This window comes from Alosa sapidissima, chromosome 1 (genome assembly GCF_018492685.1).
Source record: "Alosa sapidissima isolate fAloSap1 chromosome 1, fAloSap1.pri, whole genome shotgun sequence".
Taxonomy (NCBI): Eukaryota; Metazoa; Chordata; class Actinopteri; order Clupeiformes; family Clupeidae; genus Alosa; species Alosa sapidissima.
The window spans coordinates 28,283,770-28,291,712 of record NC_055957.1 but is presented as its reverse complement, the minus strand read 5'-3'; the positions used below and the strand labels follow the sequence as shown (position 1 = coordinate 28,291,712).

Here is a 7,943-nt window from a genome sequence, read left to right as displayed (position 1 = left end):
CTAGACTGGTGACCTAGTGGATGTGGTTGCGGTGGTGAATGAATGAGTATGGACCTGTGACTACAGTCATCTGCAGAAGAGTTTTGGTGACAATATCCAGATTGAATCTGGCCTGAATTAGTGACTAACTGAATGCGTGTCTGCACGACCGCACGTGTGCGTGTGTGTGTGTGTGTGTGTGTGTGTAGAGAGGTTGACTGTCTGACAAGTAGACTTCTCTCACCCAGCCCGTTTCTGTACACTGACATCCAACTTCTGGATTTGATTTGAGTACAAGAGGGGAGGGGGGCACTTCTCTTTTTAAATACACGCACAGTCACTACGCAGAGAGTTACAGAGAATAGTGTTTTAAAGGAACATGTCCTTTTTTGAAGGGGAGGGGGGGGGTAGGTGTGGGGAGGTTAACATCACACGTTAGAATTAACTCAAGATCCTCTGTAAGCATTTAGTTGGGCATCTCTGTGTTGTGTGTGTGTGGTCACTGCTGGGCCACACAGCCACTCAGCACATGGCAAATATTTTAATGAACACAGTGCACAGGAGAGGAGAGGAAATCACTGGGGCATTTATGAAGGTCCTAGAATGGTAAAATAGATGCCTAATAATTCTAATGATAAGTTAAGAAGGGGGGAAGAGAAAAGAAGCCAGACAATGACAGTGCAGACCTCCAGGCGATGAGCTGACCTAGAATGTGGAAAGAGTCTAAGACCCAGGGGAGAGATCTACCCCCTCTTTCTTTCCTTCCTTCCTTCACTCTCTCTCTCTTTCTCTCGGTTTCTCTTTATCTCTCTTTCCCTCTCTCTGGATCTTTCCCTCCTTCTCTGCCCATGCACACACTCACTCACAAATACACAAAGAGACACACTTGCCTGCATGCGCACACACCAAACACGCACACACACACACCTTTAAAATCCCAGCCTTCCCTCTGTTCTGTTATGCTAATTCTGCGAGTGAGAAGGCCAGTGTCCCAGGAGGAGAGGGTCATTCCACCCCCCCCCCCCCTCCTCACCTCTCTACCTCTCAGTCCCTCTCTCTCCTCTCTCTCCCTCTATCTCCCAGTCCCTCTCTCCTCTCTACCTCCTTCCTCCCAGTCCCTCTCTCTCCCCCTTTCCTCCAGTCCCTCTCTCTCCTCTATCTCCCAGTCCCTCTCTCCCTCCTTCCTCTCAGTCCCTCTCTCATCCCGCCCGCTCTTCCCATGTCTCAGCATCTCCCTCATATCCCTCTCCGTCTCTACCCCCCCCTCCTTTTCCTCCCCTCATTTCTGCTCTTGCCCTCTCCCTCCCTCTCTCTCTCGCCCTCCCCCACAGCCTCTCCAGTAGGGGATGGGTGTCAGCAGCTTGCAGAAGCTGTTGCCATGGTGATGGGTCCTGTCTGCACTCTGTCCCCCAGGCATCCCGGATCAAGAGAGAGAGAGAGAGAGAGAGAGAGAGAGAGAGAGAGAGAGAGAGAGAGAGAGAGAGAGAGAGAGAGAGAGAGAGAGAGAGAGAGAGAGAGAGAGAGAGAAGAGAGAGAGAGAGAGAGAACGAGGGATGGAGAAAATATGGAGAGAGAGAGAGACGGTGGAAGGAAGGGAGGGAAAGAGAGAGAGAGAGATGAAGTGAGAGTGAGAGAGAGAGGGAGGCAGAAGATACAAAGGAGCGAGGGTGGAGGCAAAGGAAGAAGCAGTGAGAAAGATAAGACTTCTACTGCAGAAATACAAAAACACTGATACTGACAGTCAGTTTAAAGGGAATGATGACCAAAGTCTTTATCACCTGTAAGTATGTGTGTGTGTGTGTGTGTGTGTGTGTGTGTGTGTGTGTGTGTGTGTGTGTGTGTGTGTGTGTGTGTTGCACATGACGACACCAAAACAATGTTAAGATAAAGCGTTAAGATAAAGCATTAACCCTACAGTAGCTCCTACCAGTGGGTCATGTGCCATACTCCCTGCACTCCACATAAGCTACTGATCAGCAGCGAGAAAACCCCCAAACCTCATCACTACACCAAACAACCATCGCTGGTCTTCTCCTAATACTCCAATACTGCAACTCTACAGAGCAAGATGCTATAGCCTGCTCACAGGTTTCACAGACAAGACACAGCCTTCACACCGATGAGATGTGAATCCATCGGAGCTGCACTGTTTAGACAATGAGGCAACAAAACATCTTTCTGGAACACAAATGGAGAGAGGGGGAGGCAGACATCAGACATGCTATGATGGTAGACTTTTCAAGCAGAACACAAATCAGACTTCACTTCGGAAACATTCAAATATTATATGGAGGTGGTTTGTGTGTGTGTGTGTGTGTGTGTGTGTTGGAGAATTTCATCTTGGTCTGGCCATGCCATCTCTCGTCAGGGCCTGGACCAATCAGCACAGCTCCTGCACCTTCTCCCTAAGCATCATGGGAGATGTGCGAGGAGGCGAGAGAAATCCCTGGGCGGCTCGGCTAGATTAAACTGGCTTTGTAATCCGCTTGCTTTTCACCTCCTCGTCCTCAACTCAGAGTCTGTGTTTGAGTCTGTGTGTGGGGTACTTGTCCGCCACCATGCACCTCACTGCCTGTGAGTACAGTATACAAAGAGGGTGAAAAATCTGAGCGTAGAAGAATTCATCAATAGCGCTCACACACACACACACACACACACACACACACACACACACACACACACACACACACAGTGAACAGCCGTGACTACTTTTAAGTTACAAAAAAGGCAAAACAGCCAGACAGACGAGAGAAATAGAGATGAATGAGGGAGAGAGTGAAAGTGAAAGAGGACAAATAAGTGTGTGAGAAGGAACCAGCCGGAGTGAGAGCACTGAGCACACAGGCACTGAGAGAGAGTGAGAGAGAGAGGCACTGAGAGAGAGAGAGAGAGTGAGAGTGAGAGTGAGAGAGGAGGAGGCTCTGCTGTGCCTAGAGAGACACAGGCAATGTGGTGGTGCCTCGTAAAGCTCTGACAATCTCTCCCTCCCTCTGTCTCTTTCCCTTCACTCCTGCCTCCTTCACCTCTCTCTCCCAGGTTTCAGTCAAGACAAGTAAAGAGAACATGCTTCAAACATTCTCTCTCTCTCTCACACACACACACACACACACACACCACACACACACACACACACACACACAGCTGTTCTCTGCCTCACACACACACACACACACACAGCTGTTCTCTGCCTCACACTCACACACACACACAGCTGTTCTCTGCCTCACACACACACACACACAGCTGTTCTCTGCCTCACACTCACACACAGCTGTTCTCTGCCTCACACTCACACACACACACAGCTGTTCTCTGCCTCACACACACACACACACACCACACACACAGCTGTTCTCTGCCTCACACACACACACACACACACACACACACACAGCTGTTCTCTGCCTCACACACACACAGCTGTTCTCTGCCTCACACACACACACACACACACACACACACACAGCTGTTCTCTGCCTCACACACACACACACACACACACACACAGCTGTTCTCTGCCTCACACACACACACACACACACACCACAGCTGTTCTCTGCCTCACACACACACACACACACACACACAGCTGTTCTCTGCCTCACACACACACACACACACACACACAGCTGTTCTCTGCCTCACACACACACACACACACACACACACAGCTGTTCTCTGCCTCACACACACACACACACACACACAGCTGTTCTCTGCCTCACACACACACACACACACACACAGCTGTTCTCTGCCTCACACACACACACACAACACAGCTGTTCTCTGCCTCACACTCTCCTCTCACCCCCTCCCCCCTCTTCTCTCTTCCTCCATCTCTACTCCTCACTCTCAGCAGATACAGCTGCAGGAAATAAGTAACCAGCTGGTGGGCTGGTCAGGTGGTAAGAGAGCAGGGCAGAGGCATGGACAGATGCAGCAAGATGGACAGACAGCCTGACAAAAACAGGGGAGTAAAAAAGCTTTAGAGGGCATTACTTAAATCACTGAATTAATAGAATTGAGATGTTTAGGGACTAAAAAGGCATTACAAAAGGAGGAAAGGTTCTTCTGCATTGACAGCGCAAACACCAGTGCAGCCCAGCACGGCCCAGCACAGCCCAATGCAACCCCCCCCCCCCCCCTTACTCCAGCATGAATGAATAACACAGAGTTTTTTTTTGTTTTTTAAAGTTTGAACTTCTCGCAGTAGAGTCTACTACTGAGTAGATCAGTAGCAGCTGGACCAGTGGGATGACTATCCAGTAGGTGGACTAATGAGAAGACCAATAGCTGGACATCAGAGGCGGCGGCTGCTGGATTTACTGCCCCGTCTGGCTGGCCAAACAGGCAGGCGGTCAGATAGGTGCATGTGGCTCTGCATGGCGTCCGTGTTTTGGCACGACCCGCTCAGCAGCCCTGCCGGGAGGGCAGCAGGAACTCTGACAGGCCGTCGGGCTCCATGAATAATTAATCAGCTCCAGCGAAGACGAGCGATTTGGACGGACTACTGGCTGCTGCCAGTCAATGGCCTATCGCACGGAGGGAGCTCACATTCAGGGGCAATTGATCAACACCGCAACCTTTTGTAGTGGTCCTGGAAACTAAATGGTTCAGGTCGATACGACTTAAAAAAGGCCTGCTGAACACCTCCTGCCGCCACCAAAACAGCTCCTTTTGGAGTGCTTTCAGGGCTCAGATAGTGAATGACACAAGACCGGGAGGCCAAGGGGAGCTCTGAATGGGCTGTGGCTGAAAGAGCCCGGAGGTGATGTCTGGACTGGAGAGGGCTGTTATGTTCTGGTGTGAGAGCTGGGGCTGTGAGGGGCCACTTGAAGCTGCGGCCTTCGGCTCCAGTCTTTCGGTTTCAGTTTGTGCTTCTCTGCGGGCCTTTAAAAAGTTGACAGTGAGGAGAGGCGAAGCCAGCCACGACAAACTCCTAACAGAGGCCAGTTTAAACCGCCCATCCTCTCTATATCGTCTAGCCCTCCCCATCTCACTCCACACATAACACGATAAATCTGGGCAGTCAGTCACGACTCACTTTGTGGCATGGCATGAACATCTGTGTGTGTGTGTGTGTGGTGTGTGTGTGTGTGTGTGTGTGTGTGTGTGTGTGTGTGTGTGTGTGTGTGTGTGTGTGTTGTGGCCTTGCCAGGGCTGAGGAATTTCACGACAGGATAACAGAAACCATAGGCACATGCCGAGGTCAGAAAGGGGAGAGAGCACCAGCACAACACAGCACATGAGGGGGTTTCCATGGACACCAAATGAAGGGTATGTTCTTCTCTATGTGTTTGTGCTTTCCTTTGTGCGTGCTGTGCATGCATGTGGGCAGTGTGTGTCCAGTGAAGATGTGCCTTCTCTTCGCCCAACACAACACCCATTTGTGGGCCTGAACTGTACACACACACACACACACACACACACGGACACGGACACGGACACACACACAAGTCAAGGGGAGAAAAAGTGTGGTGGGGCAGAGGCCTGTGTGTATTGGGCTGGCTCAAAGGTTAGCCTCGTCAATGGTGCCATTGATTAAAGTGACAGCAGTATGAGAGTGGGGCTGTGTGATGAGGCCCAACACGAGTTCTATTAGCACTCCCGTAATGCTGGGACTGCCGCTCATGAATTATTCTGTCTGAGGACACATGCATATGCATGCGTGCGCGCGCACACACACACACACACACACACACACACACACACACACAGGGCTAAGCACATACTCACTCTCCTTCACATACAATTTCTTACACACACACAAATATACACTCTCTCTCATCTCCCACACACACACACACACACACACACACACACGTCTCTGGGTCAGACAGCAGCTGCAGAGTGGGACTGTGTGTGTCTGGTAGAGGAGAGCCTGACTGGGAGCAGATATCCATAACATTTACATCCCAGAGAAAAACATTCACAGACATCCACCCCAGCTCTGAGACAACAGCAACACTTACTGACCGAAGCATTAACAACCACACCAGCTTCAGTATTCACATGCCAAAATCTACACAGATATAGGAACGCCACCTATAACGCCCGTCCCCTGTTTCCCGCTCTCTTACGTGTATGAGTCACTTAATATTCATTTCTATACAAACCAAGGTGGCGGATTCCTAAAGAAACGCAAGTACCCACACCATAAGTGTATCTAAATTAGCTATGTACCAAAAATGAGCTACGATTTTACCGTGACTCGAAGAGCTGTAAACAGCGCTGTAAGGCTGCGTGTAGAACTCCGCTTGGAGCTCCAGTGGAAAGGGCGGAATAAGCATCCACCAGCCCGGCACTAACTCTGAGCATGGTTCAAATCTACATACCTATGGCTACTGAAAAATGTAAGGTTGTTGTTTTAGAATTTTTCGAACGAAAGGGCGGTAATTGGTGGTTTTACGATATCTAGATCACATACAGAAACATACTGTGCATCAATAACATAAACATGATAACATAATCCAAACTAGTCATTTTTGAATCCATTTGTTTAGCCTACATCTTTGATCTAATTCATTTCAGTTTAGCACCCAATCTATACAGTAGCTTCATCACAGTAAGCACTACAGCCAGACAATTTTCCCTCTTGGTGTCTGTCCACCTTCCGACACACACACACAAACACCCACCCTGGGTGCAGTGGCCAGTGTCCCATAGTGATGAGGACCTATGTAGGGGGACTTCATACAGGCATGAAAAATGTGACACGAGACAAGAAAAAAAAATGATGGGAGTGCATTTCCGTGTGAGAGCAGAATGTGCACCGTCTGCTGAACAGTCAAATACCTGCACTCTTCTCACCAGCCATGCCATACAGAGACCTGCTCCCTCCTCCTGCGCGCGCACACACACACACACACACACACACACACACACACACACACACACACACACACACACACACACACACACACACACACACACACACACACACACACACACACACACACACACACACACACCCCAGGCTAGGGGACAGAGGGTCAAGGAGACGGTGATGAGGTAGGCTTCAGTGTGGTGCTGAATGTAAATGAGAATCCTCCACACCACTCTGCTATCAGTGTGTGTGTGTGTGTGTGTGTGTGTGTGTGTGTGTGTGTGTGTGTGTGTGTGGTCGAACAGTCTCTGTCTTGCTCTCTCTCCCTCACACACGTACACCACCAACCTCATAAACACATCTCTACAAACATAGCTCTGCCCACAATCAATATACATTCTCTGTTCAGCAGAGAGAGACACACACACACGCCATTTTGAGGCACTTCTGGGTCAGTATTTCTGTAGTGAGCTAAACACCTCATTTAGATGCCCTGCCAACCAGATGCGTGAAATGCCACCACATCAAGTCTACCTGGGGACTATGACCGACCACACACACACACAGAATCAAAGACCAGGTGCAGGTGGAACACACACACACACACACACACTCTCTGACAGATGCACACACAACAACCCACCAACACACGTGTAAGTGCAGAAAGTGTTGTGTTGTGTTTGGTGTGGAGTGGGAGAGAAATAAGGAGCTGATGACATAAAAACAGTCATCACGGAGCATTAGAGTTCCTGACTGGAACTGCACCCCAGACACACATAAAGACTCGGGTGAGCTGCTGTGCACTTCCCCCTCAACACTGGCCCTGCCAACAGCATACTGCCACATTGCAGCCCTCAGAATGAGTGTGTTGTGAGTTGTGTGTGTGAGTCGTGTGTGTGTGTGAGTGTGTGATGCCAGAGTGCAGCAGCAGAGTGCGGTGATGGGCAACAAGGCCCATAACAGCATGCCCAGTTTGGACAATGTATGAAGTTCATATGTATAGCGTTAATGTATGTGGTGTGTGTGTGTGTGTGTGTGTGTGTGTGTGTGTGTGTGTGTGTGTGTGTGTGTGTGTGTGTGTGAGAGAGAGAGATTGTTTGAAGCATGCATGTTTCTCCACATGTTCTCTTTACTC

General features: G+C 49.7%; 1 protein-coding gene across 1 annotated transcript in view; it reads right to left on the bottom strand.

Annotated features, from left to right (window-relative positions):
• zgc:110158 (uncharacterized protein LOC553590 homolog) overlaps positions 1-7,943 on the bottom strand; it is a 32,388-nt gene that overhangs the window by 3,284 nt on the left and 21,161 nt on the right. The gene's annotated exons all lie outside the window — the stretch shown is intronic.